The sequence below is a fragment of the Ranitomeya variabilis genome, chromosome 4, assembly GCF_051348905.1.
Source record: "Ranitomeya variabilis isolate aRanVar5 chromosome 4, aRanVar5.hap1, whole genome shotgun sequence".
NCBI lineage: Eukaryota > Metazoa > Chordata > Amphibia > Anura > Dendrobatidae > Ranitomeya > Ranitomeya variabilis.
Genome location: NC_135235.1, coordinates 629,892,333 through 629,914,030, shown reverse-complemented (window position 1 = coordinate 629,914,030; position 21,698 = coordinate 629,892,333). Strand labels below are relative to the sequence as shown.

General features: G+C 43.7%; 2 protein-coding genes across 2 annotated transcripts in view; both read left to right on the top strand.

The window, feature by feature from the left end:
- The window catches only part of LOC143768141 (uncharacterized), a 113,070-nt gene that overhangs the window by 26,071 nt on the left and 65,301 nt on the right, over positions 1–21,698 (top strand). The window lies entirely within an intron of this gene.
- Positions 7,440–21,698, top strand: part of LOC143767293 (oocyte zinc finger protein XlCOF8.4-like) — a 31,359-nt gene continuing 17,100 nt past the window's right edge. Inside the window, exon 1 of the mRNA XM_077255514.1 lies at positions 7,440–7,505. The gene's annotated coding sequence lies outside the window, so the exon portion shown is untranslated. The remainder of the gene's footprint in view (positions 7,506–21,698) is intronic.

Sequence of the window (21,698 nt, the reverse complement as noted above, 5' to 3'; positions counted from 1 at the left end):
ATCTATCTTTCTATCTAAAGCCAGCAATTCAGCAGCCATGTGCTGTAAAATCACAGCAGGAGCCGACAGGATAGAATACATGGATTACATACAGTATATACACATACAATGCCTACAAGTAGTATTCAACCCCCTGCAGATTTAGCAGGTTTAATAAGATGCAAATAAGTTAGAGCCTTCAAACTTCAAACAAGAGCAGGATTTATTAACAGATGCATAAATCTTACAAACCAAAAAGTTTTGTTGCTCAGTTAAATTTTTATAAATTTTAAACATAAAAGTGTGGGTCAATTATTCTTCAACCCCTAGGTTTAATATTTTGTGGAATAACCTTTGTTTGCAATTACAGCTAATAATCGTCTTTTATAAGACCTGATCAGGCCGGCACAGGTCTCTGGAGTTATCTTGGCGCACTCCTCCATGCAGATCTTCTCCAAGTTATCTAGGTTCTTTGGGTGTCTCATGTGGACTTTAATCTTGAGCTCCTTCCACAAGTTTTCAATTGGGTTAAGGTCAGGTGACTGACTAGGCCACTGCAACACCTTGATTTTTTGCCTCTTGAACCAGGCCTTGGTTTTCTTGGCTGTGTGCTTTGCGTCGTTGTCTTGTTGGAAGATGAAATGACGACCCATCTTAAGATCCTTGATGGAGGAGCGGAGGTTCTTGGCCAAAATCTCCAGGTAGGCCGTGCTATCCATCTTCCCATGGATGCGGACCAGATGGCCAGGCCCCTTGGCTGAGAAACAGCCCCACAGTATGATGCTGCCACCACCATGCTTGACTGTAGGGATGGTATTCTTGGGGTCGTATGCAGTGCCATCCAGTCTCCAAACGTCACGTGTGTGGTTGGCACCAAAGATCTCGATCTTGGTCTCATCAGACCAGAGAACCTTGAACCAGTCAGTCTCAGAGTCCTCCAAGTGATCATGAGCAAACTGTAGACGAGCCTTGACATGATGCTTTGAAAGTAAAGGTACCTTACGGGCTCGTCTGGAACGGAGACCATTGCGGTGGAGTACGTTACTTATGGTATTGACTGAAACCAATGTCCCCACTGCCATGAGATCTTCCCGGAGCTCCTTCCTTGTTGTCCTTGGGTTAGCCTTGATTCTTCGGACAAGCCTGGCCTCGGCACGGGAGGAAACTTTCAAAGGCTGTCCAGGCTGTGGAAGGCTAACAGTAGTTCCATAAGCCTTCCACTTCCGGATGATGCTCCCAACAGTGGAGACAGGTAGGCCCAACTCCTTGGAAAGGGTTTTGTACCCCTTGCCAGCCTTGTGACCCTCCACGATCTTGTCTCTGATGGCCTTGGAATGCTCCTTTGTCTTTCCCATGTTGACCATGTATGAGTGCTGTTCACAAGTTTGGGGAGGGTCTTAAATAGTCAGAAAAGGCTGGAAAAAGAGATAATTAATCCAAACATGTGAAGCTCATTGTTCTTTGTGCCTGAACTACTTCTTAATACTTTAGGGGAACCAAACAGAATTCTGGTGGGTTGAGGGGTTGAATAATAAATGACCCTCTGAAAATACTTTTCACAATTTAAAAAAAAAAATAAACAAAGAAATAACATTCTTTTTTGCTGCAGTGCATTTCACACTTCCAGGCTGATCTACAGTCCAAATGTCACAATGCCAAGTTAATTCCAAATGTGTAAACCTGCTAAATCTGCAGGGGGTTGAATACTACTTGTAGGCACTGTAGATATATAGATATTCAGATGTCAGTGACAAATACAACTAGTACAATGCATTGCAGCTTACTGTACATGTATTTAGTTTTAAAAGATTATTTTTCAGAGAAAAATGGCGTGGGCTCACGCGTACATTTCTTAACCAGCAGGGGGAAAGTCGACAGCTGGGGGCAGATGTTTATAGCTTGGGAAGGGGGTAATACCCATGGTGTTTCCCAGGCTATGATTATCAGCCCACAGCTGTATGCATGGCCTTTACTGGCTATTAAAATGGGGCTCCCCCCAAAAAATGATGTAGCCTCTCCCTATAATTAATGAACAGCAAAGGCTATGCAGACAGTTGTGGGCTTATATTAACAGCCTAGGAAGGGGCCATGGATACTGCCCCCCCAGGCTAAAAACATCAGCTCTCAGCCACCCCAGAAAAGGAGCATCTCTAAGATGTGCCAATTCTGGCAATTAGCCTCTCGCTTCCCACTTGCCTTGAAGCAGTGGCAAGTGGGGTGATAGTTGGGGAGATGTCACCTTTGTATTGTCAGGGCATATCTAACCCAGAGGTTAGTAATGGAGAGGCATCAATAAGACACCTCCATTACTAACCACATAGTCATATTCTACGTAAACACACACAAAAAAAAGTCCCCTAAGACTGGCGTCACACTACCGTAGAAAGTACCGAGAAAACATCGCATAGCACTTGGACCAGTGTTAATCTATGGAGCAGCTCACATCACCGTTTATTTTTTCAGGCATATTCGACGTGCATGTAAAATCGCAGCATGCTGCGATTGTACTCGTATATCACACAGCACTCAGATGATGTGAGTGCTGTCTGATTTTTACGCATCGGTACCTTTGAAAAGCCGGCAATTCATGTGCCACGTACACTAAAATCACACTGACAGGTTAGAATAGATAGATAGATATATACACATAGAATCTATATATATAATTGTCTAAGGTCCACTTCCATCTGTTTGTCTGTAACTTCTGTCTGTATCAGAAGTCCCGCGTCGCTGATTGGTCGCGCCCGGCCGGCCACGACCAATCGGCGATATTGGGGCGGGATTTAAACACCGCTTCACTTTTCTGAGCTGCTGTTAACCTGCGATTTCTGAGGCTGGTGACTCAGATAAACTTATCCCCAGAAGCAGAGGTAACTCTTGGTCTTCCTTACCTGGGGTGGTCTTTATGTGAGCCAGTTTCTTTGTAGCACTTGATGGTTTTTGCCACTGCACTTGGGGACACTTTCAAAGTTTTCCCAATTTTTTCGGACTGACTGACCTTCATTTCTTAAATTAATGATGGCCACTCGTTTTTCTTTACTTAGCTGCTTTTTTTTTGCCATAATACAAATTCTAACAGTCTATTCAGTAGGCCTATCAGCTGTGTATCCATCAGACTTCTGCACAACACAACTGATGGTCCTAACCCCATTTCTAAGGCAAGAAATCCCACTTATTAAACCTGACAGGGCACACCTGTGAAGTGAAAACCATTCCCGGTGACTACCTCTTGAAGCTCCTCAAGAGAATGCCAAGAGTGTGCAAAGCAGTCATCAAAGCAAAAGGTGCCACTTTGAAGAACCTAGAATATAAGACATATTTTCAGTTGTTTCACACTTTTTTGTTAAGTATATAATTCCACATGTGTTAATTCATAGTTTTGATGCCTTCAGTGTGAATGTACAATTTTCAGAGTCATGAAAATACAAAAAAATCTTTAAATGAGAAGATGTGTCCAAACTTTTGGTCTGTACTGTATATATAAATTTATATTAGATAGGTTATAGATAGATAGAAGAAAAGCCGGCAAATCATCTGCGGTGTACTGTAAAATCACTGCTGGAGCCGACAGGATAGAAGAGATGGATTACATTCAGTAAATACAAATAGAATAGGTGACAGATGTCTGTGACAAATACAATTAGTACAGTGTATGTGCAGCTTACTGTACATGTGTTTAATAAAAGATTATTTTTCTGGAAAAAATGGTGACGGCTCCCCCCAATTTTTCATAATTAACAGAGGGAAAGCCGATGGTTGGGGGACATTGGTTATAGCCTTAGAAGGGGGTAATACCCATGGAGCTTCCCAGGCTATTAATATTTGCTCACAACTGTATGCTTAGCCTTTACTTTCAATTAAAATGGGCGACCCTAAAAAAATGACGTAGGGTCCCCCTATAATTAATAACCAGCAAAGCTATGGAGACAGCTGTGGGCTGATATTAATAGCCTAGAAAGGAACCATGGATAACGGCCCTTCCCAGGCTAAAAACATTAGCTCTCAGCCACCCCAGAAAAGGTGCATTTCTAAAGTGCGCCAATTCTGGCACTTAGCCTTGCTCTTCCCACTTGCCCTGTAGCGGTGGCAAGTGGGGTGGTAGTTAGGGGGTTAATATCACCTTTGTATTGTCAGGTGACATCAAGCCCCAAGGTTAGTAATGGAGAGGCGTCAATAATCGTGTTGCGTAAAAACACAGATACCCAGAATAAAGTCCTTTAATTGAAAGAATGACACAGACCCATTTAATAATCTTAATTAAACCATACTTATGACCTCGCCCATTCGTCCGATGCCCTAACTATCTGCAAAGTAGTTAAAAAAACAACAATATTCCTCACCTTTCCACAGGGATGCTGCTAATCCATTTGTCCCACGACGGATCTAGCACTGCTGCAACTAGATGGCAAGCTGCATGGTTGCATGATGCGACCGTACAGTCTGTCATCCAGCAGACACTGAGCAGCGTGACCAAGTATTTCCTTGTGATCTCCTATTACCTATCTGACAGCACCACGAGCATGAGAAAGTTCTTCTGCTTGCGGTGCCATCAGACAAGTCCTGCGAGTTCACAGCCAATTAACTCACTTCACCTTTCTGATGTCAGCGCGTCATGTGACGGGCATGGATAATAAACTTGCGGATGCTTTGTCTTGTTCATAGATGGAGCTTTTCAGGAAACTGCATCCAGGGGCAGAAGGGACAGATTTCAGTTGTCCAGGTAACTTGTGGATCATTGCAAGGTGGAGTTGGCGTACTTAGTGCAGATGTCGGTGGCTCACTCGACGTGGAAGAGTCATGGTACTGCGTGGAATGAGTGGATGATGTTTGCCGGGGGCAATTTTCCCGCAAATGATGGGTCTCATTTGGAAGCTACTCTGTCGCTGTTGGAAGTTTGGAGGAGTAAACGCCTTTAGTGTGCAAAAAAGGCTATAAGGAGTATCTTTTATGCTAAAACTTTGGGGCTGTAGAGATATAACACATGGAATTTATTATCAGACAGATCATAAGAGGTTTCAAAAAAGAGAAGCAATTGCAGGACAAGAGGCATCCTGTGTCCTTTGCTTCATTGTCACAGCTTATTAGCTGTTTAAAGATGGTTACTCGCACCCCTTTTGATGCATGTTTGTTTTCAGCGGCTTTTTCTTTGGCCTTTTTTGCAGCACTGCGTTTCAGGGAGTTAAGCCCCCGTCACACTAAGCGAGGTCGCTAGCGAGATCGCTGCTGAGTCACAAGTTTTGTGACGCAACAGCGACCTCAGTAGCGATCTCGCTATGTTTGACACGTACCAGCGACCCGGCCCCTGCTGTGAGATCGCTGGTCGTGTCGGAATGGCATGGACCTTTTTTTGATCGTTGAGGTCCCGCTGACATCGCTGAATCGGTGTGTGTGACACGGATTCAGCGATGTCTTCACTGGTAACCAGGGTAATCATCGGGTTACTAAGCGCAGGGCCGCGCTTAGTAACCCGATGTTTACCCTGGTTACCATCGTAAATGTAAAAAAAAAAAAACACTACATACTCACATTCCGGTGTCCGTCAGGTCCCTTGCCATCTGCTTCCCGCACTGACTGATTGCCGGACGTAAAGTGAAAGCACAGCACAGCGGTGACGTCACCGCTCTGCTGTTAGGGCCGGCGCTCAGTCAGTGCAGGAAGCGGACGCCAGGGGACGCGAAGGTGAGTATGTACTGTTTGTTTTTTTACATTTTACACTGGTAACCAGGGTAAACATCGGGTTACTAAGCGCGGCCCTGCGCTTAGCAACCCGATGTTTAAGCTGGTTACCCGGGGACCTCGGCATCGTTGGTCGCTGGAGAGCGGTCTGTGTGACAGCTCTCCAGCGACCAAACAGTGACGCTGCAGCGATCGGCATCGTTGTCTGTATCGCAGCGTCGCTAAGTGTGACGGGGCCTTTAGTCACACCGAGCACAAAGGGAGTGGGCGGTTTGGCAGCAGGTGACGTTATCATTCGTCAAGGTTGTCTAAATGTGTGTGTCAGGAAGGGAAAGGTTTTTGGCTTACAATAAAAATGTAAAAAAAAATTTGTCCAGTAAAAGTAGTGAAACAATATATGGTCAAGTGACCGGCTTGTGTCCAATTTTTGGTTCATGAATCTGGTGCGTCTATGAATTTGTATCAGTTCAAGACTGTATTCAAAGCATACTTAACCCAGGTTGGTAAGGATGTGTTGCAGTTTGGGACACATTCTTTCAAGATAGGAACGGCTACGGAGGCTAATGCTGTAGGTTTGGGTGAGGACGCAATAAAGCAGCTGGGTAGGTGGAAGTCTTCATGTTTTTGGATGATGCCTCATAAATGCTGGAGGGGAGCACGCGACTTGGAGGCTTTGGAGAGGGCATGGAGATTGCTGAATATGAGGGTGTCCTGTTTCTTGGGTTCTAAAGGAGGGGTGGCTATTTGGCATCGTATGTTGAGGGCGATAATAGTGATCTTCTGCTGGCCGATGGCGATCACTTGAATGCTGTAGGTAACAGCATATTGTTAAATGGTTTGCAGGAAGGTGTGGAGCATTCATTATCCTTGTTGGGTGGTGGTGGTCGAAAAGGTTTTTTGGCCTCCTTCCTTGGCAGTAAATTTTGGCTCGTTGTAAAAACATGCTCACTGTGTGAAGGAAATTAATAAAATAAAGCTGTGACCATTTTCCACCCAACAGGAAGTTGTTTATGGTATTATTTCGGGTTATATGAGATCATCCTGGGTAAGGTTATATATATAAAGCAGTCTTCTAACTCTTGGCAGTTCCTGAATTGTCCGCATAGGCTTTGGGAGCTCTGGGAGTTTGAGTCCATCCGTCATAAATTAAACAGGATGTGTCTGACCATGTCACACATGCCCAGATGAGGTAGTAAAATGTAAAAATTACATTCACAGGTGGGTGCAGTTTTATTTCCCCCTCTACTATGTCATCTACTGTACTACTTATAGCCGACTGGGAAATACAGTGAGAGATGGCCCGGCTATTAAGGGTGGAGGAGGTGTTTTTTTTCTCATCTTTTTAATTGAGCCTTATGTACAAGTCATTATACAGAAAAGAATGTTTCTTAACTCTTTTTCTTGTAAAATCCATCCTTGTCTTCAGTTTTGTATCTTTTATTGTCAGTCTGTAAAAGTAGAGTAATACTCTGACAACATTGTTCCCAGCAGCGACCTGGGAGTCAGAGCTGCATCCAAGTGGCTTCCCATGCAATTTTCCTACCTCCTCGGCCCTTCTGTTACGGTTTTCTGGAAAAATGCTCTAATTTCCCATTGACTTCTATTATACTCATTTCTCGAGTCCGAGCGTCCAACCTGCCCGATTCGAGTAATGAGTACCCGGGCATTTTAGCGTTCGCTCATCACTTCTCCTAACCCCACACATGACAACCAGCACAGCAGAGTCCTGCAGACACTGAGGCGGCGGCCCCTGATCATGTGACCCCTGACTCCTCCCCTCCTGTGACCTCATTAAAGGTCCTGTGCACACAGAAAAGCCATATATGTGGTGTGCAGCTCTGCAGGTGGAGGTAGGTGCTGGAAATTCCCCATTACTGGGCGGGGGCAGGGGACATTAACCCCCTCAGCGCTGCGGTCACATTCCAGAAAACAGAACGTGTTCCCGTCTGTGTCGCTATATCAGGGTCTCTGTATTGGATTACATTGGGTCACTTCCCTCCTGACGGCGCTTGCTGCTCTGTTACTGTACAGTCTCCATTATGGCCGTCACCCGCTCCATGATGTCACTATCAGGAGATATTAATGTTCTGTCATTATCTGTTACTGACGTCCCGGTTCTGCCATCCCGATCTCTGCGAATGTTCCCGACACTTTTATGTCTTGTGTTATCATTTGCTTTCCTTTAATTAGGAACTTGTCTCCAGATTCATGCTGCCCAAACTATGGATATCATGAATCAGAGACCTGTCAATCACCTGGAGTGATGCGCAGAGAAGGCGGCTGGAAAAGAGCAAGTCTGGTGTCTGCTTACGGTCCCCTGCTATAATGCTGCCAGGTTCGGATTCATGCTATCATGGTTTGGGCAGCATGAATCTTGTGACTGCTTGCCCCTAAATTACTTTTCTTTCTTGTCTTGTTGTATTTGTTGCTATTTTATGTCCACACGAGTTGATGAATTTTGGACAAAGTCAAAGATACTCTCTTTTACTTTTTCATGTTTTGCGCCTTTTTAGAGTAAAAAGTTTCCTTGATCCTCAAAAAAATGTCACAGGTTGGTCTTTTAGACAATAAATTAGATTTAAGGCTACGTTTCCACGATGAGCTTTTGGTGAGTTTTTGATGTTGCAGATTTTCGGCACTGTTTCTACACCCATTAAATAAAAAAGGGCACTTGCATTTTTTCGATAATATGCAGCGTAAAAACTTCACCATGGGAATATAACCCAAGAGCAAACATAAATGTCACTATTAGAACCACTTTTAGTCTCAAAAACAGAGGCAAAGACAATGTGAATCGGGACTTTATGTTGTAGAGGTGGCTTGTGAGCGCCTGCTGAGAGCAGGCGCCGGCATGCCTGCTTCCCTGCCTGTCAGATCCTGATCTGATACAGCGCAGTGCTGAGTATCAGATCAGGGATCTGAAATAATACAGTGATGTCCCATACTGGGACAATGTAAAAAAATATATATATATATATATATATATATATATAAGTGTAAAAATATATTTTTTTAAATCCCTAAATAAAGAAAAAAAATAGAGAAATATTTTCCAACAAATAAATTTATTTATGAACGTAGAAAAAAAGCAAAACAATAAAAGTGCACATATTTGATATCGCTGCATCCGTAACGAGCTGCTCTATAAAACTTTCCCACTGGTTAACCCCTTCATTGAACACCGTAAAAAAATAAAAAAATGAGGCAAAGAACAATGCTTTATCATCATACCGCAGAACAAAAAATGCAATAAAACGCGATATAAAAGATTGATGTAAATAAACATGGTACCACTGAAAACGTCATCTTGTCCCACAAAAAACAAGCCATCATACAGCTCCATCAGCAGAAAAGTAAAACATGTATAGCTCTCAGAATATGATGCCAAAATATAGTTTTTTCTATAAAATAGTTTTTATTGTATAAAAGCGCCAAAACATAAAAAACATATAATCAAACTGACCAGAAGAATAAAGCTGCCTTATCAATTTACCACACGCAGAACGGTATAAAAAAAACAAAAAGCAATTCCTGAATTGCTGGATTTTGTTAATTCTGTCTCCCAAAAATCAGAATAGGAAGCGATCAAAAAATGTCATGTGCCCGAAAACCGTACCAATAAAAACGTCAGCTCAATCCGCAAACAACAAGCCGTCACATGACTCTGTTGGCCGAAATATGGAAAAATTATAGCTCTCAAAATGTGGTGATTCAAAAACTAGTTTTCGCAATAAGGATAAGTTCACACAGGGCGTTTTTTGCTGCTTTTTTTTCTGCAGCAAAACCTGATCTTCTTGGCAGGAAAGAAACTGCATCAAAAATGCAGGTTTAGGTGCGTTTTTGTTGCGTTTTTTTTGTTGCATTTTTTGGTGTGTTTTTTTTTTCTGCATTTTTTTTTCTTTGTCCATGCTAATGTCCTTGAATTTTCAGCAGCAAAAACGCAGCAAATAATGATGCCTGCATTTTTTCAACACCCATTCAAGTCAATGGGTGAAAAACGCTGAAAGAAGTGACATGCCCTATGTCCAAAAAAAGCAGCAAAGCACAAAATACTGATCACACAAAAAACCAATGTGTGTGCACGAGATTTCTGAAATCTCATAGGCTTTGCTGGTATTGTAAAAAGCAGCTGAAAATTAGCATAAATGCAGCAAAAAATGCAGGAAAAACGCCCAGTGTGAACTTACCCTTAAAAGCATATTTTAGTGTGTGACAGCTGTGAAACATAAAAATTCTATATAAATCTGGTATCGCTGTAATCGCACCAACCCAAAGAATAAAGTCGCCTAATCACTTATACGACACAAGGAACGGCATTAAAAATAATTAAAACCAATTCTTCACCTACTGTTCATTTTTTCATTCTGCCTCCCAAAGATCGCAGTAAGTCTCGGTGCACATTTTATTCTGCACTGAGCACTTGCATCGGGGTTTCCGTGTAAATCTCTAAAATATGTGATTTAGACATAACCCCTGGCAGAAAATTCCCTATAATGAGGCAGAAGGAGGCACTGTGAACGCCGTCTGACCTGTGATCCTGCGGTGTCCGACTTTTTAGGATTGCATAAAAGTGTCGTCGGCTACAGTTTTGTGCACTTCTGAAAAGGACACCGTCTGGCTTCTGTTCAGCGGAGTCCAGAGTAAATCGTCTGCCTCATTATAGTGAATGGATCCCTCAGGGGTTTCATCTGTCACATCACTCGGAGATTTAGATGGAAACCCCAAAGTAAGGGCTCAGCGTAGATCGCTGGATAATTGTGATCCCAAATGTTATATAAAATGTTCACAATAAAAGCTTCAACTCAATCCACAAAAAAAGCAAATCCCCACTCAGATCTGTCATCTGTTAATGGAAATACAGTTGTGCTCAAAAGTTTACGTACTCTGGCAGAAGTTTTGCTTTCTTGGCCCTTTTTAGAGAATATGAATGATAACACCAAAACTTTTCCTCCACTCATGGTTAGTGGTTGGGTGAAGCCATTTATTGTCAAACTACTATGTTTTCTCTTTTTAAATCATAATGACAACCCAAAACATCCAAATGTCTCTGATCAAAAGTTCCCATACCCTGGTGATTTTGGCCTGATAACATGCACAGAAGTTGACACAAATGGGTTTGAATGGCTACTAAAGGTAACATCCTCACCTGTGACCTGTTTGATTGTAATCCGTGTGTGTGCATAAAAGCTGAGAGGGTTTCTGGGGTCCAGACAGACTCTTGCATCTTTCATCCAGCCACTGACGGTTCTGAATTGTGAGTCATGGGGAAAGCAAAAGAATTGTCAACGGATCTACGGGAAAAGGTAGTTGAACTGTAGGAAAGGGATACAAAATTATATCCAAGAAATTGATAATGCCAGTCAGTAACGTTCAAACTGTAACAATTTTTCACTCAGCAACATCCACTGCTGCCTGTTTCTGGAAAACACCCATGGAGTCAAAATCGTCGCTACATCTGTAGATAAATTCCCAAAGGGTTATTATTTCCAATAAGTGGTCACTTGAGGGGGGATTCTGCTTTTCTAGCACTTAGGGACTCTTAATATGGAATCCACAAACTAGTCTAGTAAAATCTGGGCTCCAGGAGGCAAATAGCGCTCTGTCCCTCCCAAGTCTCTCCGTATGGCAAAGTAGTACTGTACATCCACATATGGGGTATTTCTACATTCAGCAGAAATTATGGGACACATTCTGGTGCAATTTTTACCCATTTCCCAGTGTGAAAATGTAAAACTTGGGGCTAAAACACAATCTTGGTGGTAAAAATGTAAATTATTATTTTTTTTTACTGCCCAATGGTATAAAAGTTTGTGACACACCTGTGGTGTCAATATAATCACTGCACCCCGTAGATAAATTAATTGAGAGGTTTAATTGGTAAAATGGGGTCAGTTATGGGGGCTTCTGCTGTTTGGGCACCTCAGGGGCTCTGCCAATGTAACATGGCACTGTCAAACAAGTGCAGAAAAATGTGCCCTGTAATATGGCGCTACTTCCCTTCTGAGCTTTGCGCTGAGCCTCAAAAAGTAGTTTTGACTAGGGTTGAGCGAAACGGATCAGACAAATTCAAAAATCGCTGACTTTCGGCAAAGTCAGGTTTCATGAAACCTGACCCGATCCTAATGTGAGATCGGCCATGAGGTTGGCGATCTGCGCGCAAAAGTCGTGTTTCGTATGACGCTTTCAGCGCCATTTGTCAGCCAATGAAGGAGGACGCAGAGTGTGGGCAGCGTGATGACATAGGTCTCGGTCCCCACCATCTTAGAGAAGGGCATGACAGTGATTGGCTTGCTTTCTGCGGCGTCACAGGGGTTATAAAGGGGCGTGCACGCCGACCGTCATCTTACTTCTGCCGATCTGAGCATAGGGAGAGGTTGCTGCAGCTTCATCAGAAGAAGGGATATTGTTAGGGAGGGAAGATTAACCCCCAAACTGCTTGTGCTGTAGCGATTTCCACTGTCCAACACCACCTTTTTTTTGCAGGGACAGTGGAGGCTATATTTTTGTGCATCAGCTCTGTAGCTTATTAGGCTGCCTTATAAGGCTCCCTGATAGCTGCATTGCTGTTTGCACGCTGCTGTTCAAACCAACTGCTTTTTTAAAAGCAAAAATCCTGTTGCTCCTTTCTGCAGAGTTATCTTGTTTATTTGTCCACACTTTTGTGTGCAGCAGTCCTTTTTATTGCTGCCATACTTGTCCTGAGATCATTGTAGGAAGATTTAAATTGTACTATAGTCCTTGTATTTTTTCATATATCTTCCAGTCACTTTCTGCCACTTACCGTACATTGTGTTGTTTTATACACTGGGCCTGAGTTTTAGTTCAGTCTCCCCAAAAAAAAAGTGAGATTCAAATTCTCACAAAGTGGACATACTTCAGTCCTGTTAGTTTGTCGTATATCAGCCAGCCACTTTCTGCCACGTACATTGTGTTGTTTTATACACTGGGCCTGAGTTTTGGTTCAGTCTCCCCCCAAAAAAAGGAGATTTAAATTCTCAACAAGTTTATATACACCTTCTACCTTGTTTTACAGTACCATATAACGGTTGTTATTTTGGTTAGATTTTCCAAAAAATGAGGAAGTCTGGTGGAAGAGCCCATGGGCGGTGGTTGCCAGCTGGTACTGATGGTGGTGGTGGTGGTGCATCTGGTGGGAGTGGCAAAAGCACAATAGCACCTAAGACTGGAGGTGTTGAGCCAGCGTCATCGTCTGGCTACACAAGGCCTCGAAGGCTCCCTTATCTGGGAGTAGGAAAACAGCTTTTAAAGCCGGAGCAGCAGGAAAAAGTTTTGGCTTTCCTTGCTGACTCAGCCTCTAGCTCTTTCGCCTCCTCTTCAGAAAGTTCCAAGTATAAAAGCAGCGAGTTGTCAGTGGATGCTCCCGGTCAGGAACAAGATGTTTCCTTGTGTCCTTCACCCAAACCAAAAGTGAAGGATGCATCAGGCGACACTACAGGTTACTCCATGGAGCTCTTTACACATACCGTGCCTGAGTTAGAAAGTGAAATTGTTAACTGCCCATTACAAGATGAATCGGACATGGAGTGCACTGATGCACAGCCACAGCTAGATTATTATGCTGTTCCATTGACTCAGATCACTACATTGCCCTCGCAGTGTACTGAGCCAGAATCTGACCCTGATGAGACTATGGTGCCCCATCTCGAACTCTGTAGCACCTTACATGGTGACACAGAGGAAGGTGCACATGACATTGAAGAGGAGGTGATAGATGACCCAGTTGTTGACCCAGATTGGCAGCCATTGGGGGAAGAGGGTGCCGCTGCCAGTAGCTCAGAAGCGGAGGAGGATGATCCGCAGCAGCCATCTACATCGCAACAGCTGTCATCTGGCAGGCCCGTATCAAGCCAAAAACGTGTGTCAAAAACAAAAACAGTTTTAGGACAGCGTGGCCCTCCGGTGAAAGTAGCACAGCGTGCAATGCCTGAAAAGGTATTCCATAGTAGGAAGAGTGTAGTGTGGCAATTTTTTAACCAAGATCCGAATGATCAGTCAAAAGTTATCTGTAAGAAATGCTCAAAGACCTTTAGCAGAGGGAAGAATCTTCAAAATTTAAATACAACGTGCATGCTTAGACATTTAACCAGTATGCACTTGCAAGCCTGGACTAACTACCAAACATCCCGTACCGTTGGTGCACCTGCTCAGAATGAAGGTAGTCAGCAAAGCTACATTGCTTCCCTCACTGTAAGCCCACTGGTTAGGACACCACCAGCAGCAAATGTGGAGGTATCGTGGCAAGGCCAAAGCAGTCAGGGAATCACAAGGTTATTGGTAGGAAACACTGTATGTAGGCCAACATCAAGAATACCATCACCAACCCTCTCTCAATCTGCCATGCCCACCACCAACACCGCTAGTTCCACCATATGCAGCTCTCCAGTCCAGCTCACCCTACAAGAGACTCTCGTTAGGAAAAGAAAGTACTCATCCTCTCATCTGCGTACACAGGGTTTGAACGCCCACATTGCTATACTAATCTCGTTAGAGATTATGTCCTACCGCTTGGTTGAAAGCAAAGCTTTCAAAGACCTGATGGCCTACGCAGTACCACGCTATGACCTACCCAATCGGCACTTCTTTGCGAGAAAAGCCATTCCAGCCCTCCACCAGCATGTCAAAGACCGCATTGTCCATGCACTGAGGCGGATGCAGAGTCCACAGGGGACAGCCATAGTGGGACAGTTCTGCCTAGCCCACGGTCTAGGAAACAGTTGGCTGTAGGCGTTCGCCACCCCTCCTTCTCCTCCTCCAGAAGCGAAAGCTCGTCCACAGAGCGCTGTCGCACGACCACTCCATCCGCAGCTGCCAGTGTTGCACACGAGTTGTCCTATTATCGAACAGCTAGTGGTAAGCGTCAGCAGGCTGTGTTACAAAATGAAGTGTTTGGGCGACAACAGACTCACCGCGGAAGTACTGGCCGAGTACTTGCAGCAACAAACTCAGTCATGGCTGGGCAGTGTACATCTTGAGGCAGGCAAGGTAGTCAGTGATAACGGAAGGAATTTTATGGCTGCCATAGCCCTTTCAGAACTGAAACACATACCTTCCCTGGCTCACACCTTGAACCTGGTGGTGCAGTGCTTCCTCAAAAATTATCCGGAGTTACCAGCCCTGCTCCTGAAGGTGCGAAGACTTTGCTCGCACATCCGCCGGTCGCCCGTACACTCCAGCTGTATGCTGAACCATCAGCGATCGCTGAATCTTCCCCAGCACCGCCTAATAATCGACATTGCAACAAGGTGGAACTCCACACTGCACATGGTTCAGAGGCTGTGCGAACAGAAGCGTGCTGTAATTAATTTGTGGGAGGATACACATACACGGGCAGGTACTTGGATGGCAGACATGGAGTTGTCTGGTGTGCAGTGGTGAAGCTACAAGACCTCTGTCAAGTCCTTCAGTGTTTTGAGGAATGCACATGGCTGGTAAGTGCAGACGATGCCATCATAAGCATGAGCATCCCACTAATGCGTCTGCTGATGCAAAGTTTGACGCACATTAAGGAGCAGGCGTCTGCAGCTGAGGAGGAGGGAAGTCTTGATGACAGTCAGCCATTGTCTGCTCAGGGAACTCTCCTGGATGAGGTGGCGGATGAAGAGGAGGAGGATGATGGGGATGAATATTTATGGGAGGAGGATGCTTCTCAGGGGGCAATAGAAACTGGTGGCGTTGCAAGGTCAGGTACAGGGTTTTTGCGGGACACAAGTGATGTTGATTTGCAAGAAAGTGCTCCTCAACCCAGCACAAGCTGTCAATTGACACCTGGAACATTGGCCCACATGGTTGAGTATGCCTTGCATATCCTAAAAGGGACCCCCGCATTATCAAAATGATGACCGATGACGATTACTGGTTGGCCTGCCTCCTGGATCCACGATATAAAGGAAAATTACAAAAATATCATGCCACATGAGAACCTTGAGCAAATATTGGCTACCAAACAAGCAACTCTTGTAGACCGTTTGGTTCAGGCATTCCCAGCACATAGCGGAGGTGATGGTTCTCACACGAGCCGTAGGGGGCAACATGGCAGAGGTGTTAGAGGTGCACAAATCCGAAGTGGCGTTGGACAGAGGGGTTTTATGACCAGGTTGTGGAGTGATTTCGCAATGACTACTGACACGACAGGTACTGCTGCATCGATTCAAAGTGACAGGAGACAGCATTTGTCCAGTATGGTTACGAACTACTTTTCCTCCCTTATCGATGTTCTCCCTCACAAGTCATTCCCCTTTGATTACTGGGCATCTAAAATAGACACCTGGCCTGAATTGGCAGAATATGCATTACAGGAGCTCGCTTGCCCTGCTGCTAGTGTGCTATCAGAAAGAGTCTTCAGTGCTGCTGGTTCAATACTGACCGAAAAAAGGACACGTCCGGCTACCAAAAATGTTGATGATCTAACCTTCATTAAAATGAACCAATCATGGATTTAAAACTATTTTGCTCCACCTTCCCCTGCTGACACGTAGCTTGCCTGAAAAATGTCTTGCTTTTGGCCTTCTCTTACTGACTTCTCCAATTCCTCCATTTGCAGCAGCTGAATGTCCACCAAAGGACATTTTTATACCTCCCTAAATGGGCTGACTCCCCCCACAGGGCTGTGGTCACTACCTGGCGCAAGCACCCGTGCAAGTGCCGTTTGCCTGGACAGGTGGGTGGGCCCACTCTTGGGCAACGGCACTGGCACAGGGTCCCTCATAGTACAATGATGGTGGTGGTGCACAACCAACGTCAGACACACGGTCGTAATGTGAGGGGCCCTGTGCCAGTACCGCCGCCCACGAGAGAGTGTTCCCCCCCCAGCTCGAACAGTGCTCTACCACTTGCAATACTTAACTCTCCCTGCTCCACCACTGTGTAATCTGTGCTGTTAAATCCTTCACTGGCACTGCCAATACAAATTTGTTGAAATGATAGATGATAGTTAAAATATACAAGGGCCCTGGCCTCCATTTAGACCAGTTAATACTTTGCGCCTACTACCACTGTCTGCTACTCAGCAGAGGAGCCCACACCTGTACCTAGCTATGCCACCTGTTTATTTATGAACAATTTTTTGGCAGACATTTAGCCCACTTTATTATTTGGGCCTACTAACTGTGTCTGCCACTCATTACAGTTTTCCTCCACTGAACAAAGCAATGCCGCCTGCTTAGTCCAGTTACCAATTTTGAACTGCATTTAGCCTACTTTATTATTTGGGCCTATATCTGTGTCTGCCACTCATTACAGTTTTCCTCCATTGAACAAAGCAATGCTGCCTGTTTAGTCCTGTTACCAATTTTGAACTGCATTTAGCCTACTTTATTATTTGGGCCTACTAACTGTCTGCCACTCATTACAGTTTTCCTCCACTGAACAAAGCAATGCCGCCTGTTTAGTCCTGTTACCGCATTTGAACTGCATTTAGCCTACTTTATTTTTTGGGCCTACTAATTGTGTCTGCCACTCATTACAGTTTTCCTCCACTGAACAAAGCAATGCCGCCTGTTTAGTCCTGTTACCAATTTTGAACCGCATTTAGCCTACTTTATTATTTGGGCCTATATCTGTGTTTCCTCCTCATCCTGCCCATTGCCCAGCCACTGTTAGATGAGTCTGCTGGTACATTGACCCAGACCACTACATTCCCCTTGCACTCTACACAGCCAGAATCTGACCTTGCTGAAAGTCAGGTTCCCCTTCCCGCATACTATACCACCTTACACGGGGACAAAGAGGAAGGTGCAGATGAAAGTGCAGGTTCCTTCATCAGGTGGGGGGCATACTCATTGGCGACGTCACTGGCACAGGGCCCCTCATAGTACGCAAAAGTGTCTCTGCCAGTGGGAGGCGCCACCCGCCGTCAAACACACCACTGTACTATGAGGGGCACTGTGCCAGTGCCAACGAGTGGGCCCCCCCCTGCTTGCTCAGGATCACAGCACTTGCAAAGTTGAAATACTTACCTCTCCCTGCTCCACCGCCGTGACGTATTCCGCGTTTCCTGGGCCCACGAAAATCTTGAGCCAGCCCTACCCCCCCACAACTTTAGCCAAATGATCCCCAGTTTTCAATGTCTAACTATTATTATAAAGTAAATTAAGATTGACAAGCTTCAGTTATAAGAATTGATGTTTTTGGCATTAAAATGGGCACTGTAGGTGTTTTCCTGTCCTCCACTCACTGCCGACTTTGATTCCCCATTGACTTGCATTGGGTTTCTTGTTTCAGCCGTCCCCCAACTTTTCGCAATAATCGTCCGATTTCACCCGACCCGACTTTTGACTTTCGCGAAACCCGACTCGATCCGAAAAAGTAAAAGTCGCTCAACTCTAGTTTTGACCACATATGAGGTATCTCACTCACTCAGGAGAAATTGCACAACATACTTTGTAGCTCAAAAAGATTTTTGTTGATAAAATTTGATTTTTTTTTTTTATTTTTTTATTTTTTTTACGGCTTAAAGGGAATCTGTCACCTCATTTTTCGCATTATAAGCTGAGGCCACCGCCATTAGGGGCTTATCTACAGCATTCTGTAATGCTGTAGATAAATGAGGTGACATATTAACTTTAATGTTATAAACTTCTGAGAAGCACCTGTGGGTTCAAGGTGCTCAATACACCTTTAGATAAGGTCCCTAAGGGTATGAGCAAACGATGCGGAAAACGCTGCGGATCCGCAGCATTTCCGCAGCTGCGGGTCCGCAGCAGTTTCCCATGAGTTTACATTACAATGTAAACCTATGGAAAACAAAAAACGCTGTGCACATGCTGCGGAAAAAAACGCACGGAAGCGCAGCTTTTTACATTCCGCAGCATGTCACTTCTTTCTGCGGATTTCTCAGCGGTTTGACAGCCGCTCCTATAAAAAAACGCAGTTGTAAAACTGCAGTGAAAACTGCAGAAAAACCGCGGTAAATCCACGATAAATCTGCAGCAAAAACGCAGCGTTTTTGCCGTGCAGATTTATCAAATCCGCTGCGGAAAAATCCGCAGTGGACCATTATACGTGTGCACATAGCCTAAGCGTTCTAGTTTCCAGAATGGTGTCACTTGTGGGGGTGTCCACTGTTTAGGCACATCAGGCGGTCTCCAAACGCGACATGGCGTCCGCTACTTATTCCAGCATATTTATCATTCAAAAAGTCAAATGGCGCTCCTTTCCTTCTTAGCCCTGCTGTGCGCCCAAACAGTTGTTTTCCTCTACATATTGGGTATCTGCACACTCATTTGGCACAACAAATTGTGTGGAGCAATTTCTTTTGTTACCCTCATGAAAATGCTAAATTTGTAGCTGTGAGTTCAAGGTGCTCAATGCACATCTAGATAAGTTGTCTAAGGGGTCTAGTTTCCAAAATGGTGTCACTTGTTGGGGTTTCCCTTGTTTAGGCACATCAGGGGCTCTCCAAACATGACATGGCGTCCACTAATTATGCCTGAAAATTTTGCATTCAAAAAGTGAAATGGCACTCCTTCCCTTCCGAGCCCTGCCGAGTGCTCAAACAGTAGATTTCCCTCACATGTGGGGTATCGGTATGATTAGGAGAATTTGTACAACATAAAGTATGGTCCATTTTCTCCTGTTACCCTTGCAAAAGTGAAAAAAAATAGGTCTAAATGAAAATTTTTGTAAAAGAAAAGTAAATGTTTATTTTTTTTTCTTCCACATTCCAAAAATTCCTGTGACGCCCCTGAAGGGTTAATAAACTTCTTGAATGTGGTTTTGAGTACCTTGAGAGGTGCGGTTTTTAGAATGGTGTCCCTTTGAGATATTTTCTGTCATATAGACCCCTAAAAGTCACTTCAAATGTGAGGTGGTCCCTAAAAAAATGGTTTTGCAAATTTTGTTGTAAAAATGAGAAATAGCTGGTCAACTTTTAACCCTTATAACTTTCTAGTTTTTTTTGTTCTATGAGGCAGTGGGTCCTGTTACAGCTAGGGGGTGCTGTTTGTTCTCCCCAGAATGTGCACAGAAGCATAGTGAGGCCATGAGGGCGCATTGTAGTCGCAGGTGTAGCTGTGATTACAATTGTTAAAAGCCCTGTAGTTTACTGAGGCTGGGTTGTCTCAGGTGTGTCATGGCCAGAGTGAGGCCTGACAACCCACAGCATACACAGTGGTGCTGCTGTTCACGATGACTGGTCATGGATGTGGACAGGTCTTGTGCCCGGAGGTGAAACGGAGGTAGACTGTCCTGTGCCCGAAGGAAGGACTGTCGTATGTCACAGCTGCAGACAGGAGGATGTCATGGTCTGTGTACAGCTGTGAGTAGAGACTGTGATACAGCGGTGTAGGACACCCATGGACCTAGTCAGAGGAGGACTAGCGTGTGTAGTGACTGCAATCTAAAGGATGCTGTTATGAACTGGTGTGAATTGAACACTGAAGTTAAATGCACTGAAGTTATATGCATTTGTATGGATTGGAACCTTATCTGTGTGAAGAAAACATATTAAAGAGACTTTTATGTTTGAACTTTGTGGGTCACTGCCTCATCACTGACTACCAGTGCACTACAGTTCCCAAAATTGTTCTGATGTAAAGTAGACATGTGGGAAATGTTATTTATTAACTATTTTGTGCAATATTTTCACCAAATTTACTTTTTTTTTCACAAATAAACACAAGTCATATCAAAGAAATTTTACCACCATCATGAAGTACAATATGTGACGAGAAAACAGTCTCAGAATCACCGGGATCCGTTGAAGCGTTCCAGAGTTACAGCCTCATAAAGTGACAGTGGTCAGAATTGTTAAAATTGGCCTGGTCAGGAAGGTGAAAACAGGCTTCGGGGCGAAGGGAGTAAAAATGACATGCCACACAAAATAGTTAATACCATTCATCACATGGCTAATTTAAATTAGCATAATTTTTTAAATTAGAAGGGATAAAAGTTTAACTGCACTTTTATATTTTTTTTCAATTACATTTTAAAAATCACTTCAAATTTCAAGTCACTTTGAGGAGTCAACAAACCCCCAATTTTAAAGATGCACAAACTACACCCCACAAAGTATTAAAAAATGCATTCAGGGAGATTACCCCTTCAGGTATCACACAGGAATTAATGTAAAGTGAAATGAAAAAAAATGAAAAATTACTATTTTATTCCTCTAAAATGTTAGTTTAGTCTTAAATTTTACATTTTTACAAGAGTAAGACAAGAAAATGGACCCCACAAATTGTTTTGCAATTTCTCTTAGTACATCAATACCAGAAACTACCATTTCATCACACATCAGAGATCCAAAAGGAAAGAGTGTTATTTGACTTTTGGAGCGTAATTTTGGAATAAATAAATGTTGGATACCATGTTGTATTTGCAGAGCCACCAAGGTGTCAAAAGGGAAGAAAGCTCCCACAAGTGCCCCTATTTTGGAAACTAGACACCCTGACATATTTATCCAGAGCTGTTTTATAAAATTTTATAACTATGGACCGTGAAAATGGGAAATTATGATTTTTCCTAGTGAAATGTTGCTTTAGCCATAAATCTTTAATTTTCTCAAAGGTAACAGAAAAAAAAAATGGCCCACTTAGTTTGTTTCACAATTTCTCTTGAGTACACTGATAACCCATATGTGGTCAGAAAATACTGTTTCAGCACAGTGATCAGAAGGGAAGAAGCTCCATATTGGAGTGCAGATTTTGCTGGCATGATTTGTGGGTGCCATGTCACACTAGAAGAGCACTTGATGCCAGAACAGCATTAAGCCCCAAATGTAGCTTCAATTAACAAACTACAAGAATTTTTTTCGTATTGGGTCAAGAAGATAAAGAAAATAACATTTTTACCTCTAATATTTTGTTTTTGCCCCAGATCACTTATTTTCACAAGGGTAAATAGGCAAAAATGGCCCTATAATTTCTTACACAGTTTCTCCTGAACATGGCAATAACATATGTGTCTGCACAATACTAATTGGACACAGGCAGGGCTCTGAAGCAAGAAGTGATATTTGACATTTGTGGTGCAGATTTTTCTAGAATAGTTTATAAACTCCATTTGCAGAGTTCCTACATGACAGA